The sequence below is a fragment of the Vanellus vanellus genome (assembly GCF_965231255.1).
Source record: "Vanellus vanellus genome assembly, chromosome: 12".
Lineage (NCBI taxonomy): Eukaryota > Metazoa > Chordata > Aves > Charadriiformes > Charadriidae > Vanellus > Vanellus vanellus.
This window is the reverse complement of record NC_138917.1, coordinates 19,951,902-19,952,333: the sequence shown is the minus strand read 5'-3', so window position 1 is coordinate 19,952,333 and position 432 is coordinate 19,951,902.

Below are 432 nucleotides of genomic sequence, written 5' to 3'. Positions count from 1 at the left end.
TTAAAAAAAGCCTTTAAGTGTGTTCTGTGCATTTTTTCTGCATGCTGTAGTGACATGTCCAGTCTCTGAACTGATTGTAAAAACAAAACCCCAACCCACCAAAATATGTCTCCTGTTAATGGAGTGTGTTGACTCACAGGTTCTAATGGCTCCTAGGTAACAGAGTGATTACAAGATTTCTTTTGAATATTATGCTATTGTTCTTTTCTGCTTTAAACCAAAAGGATTAAAGTGAAGTTGAGGTTATTTCATATCTAGCTGCTATTTTGTATCCATGGTAAATAGTCGCACAAAAATAGCATTTTAGCTCTAATTTCTTTAGCAGTGGTTTGTCACAGCCTTTTCTTTTAGTGGCTGTTTTTCCCATGCTATCTACTTAAGCCTGTGCTGAAGCTCAGTATACAGAAATGGTAAGCTATTTAATGAAAAGAT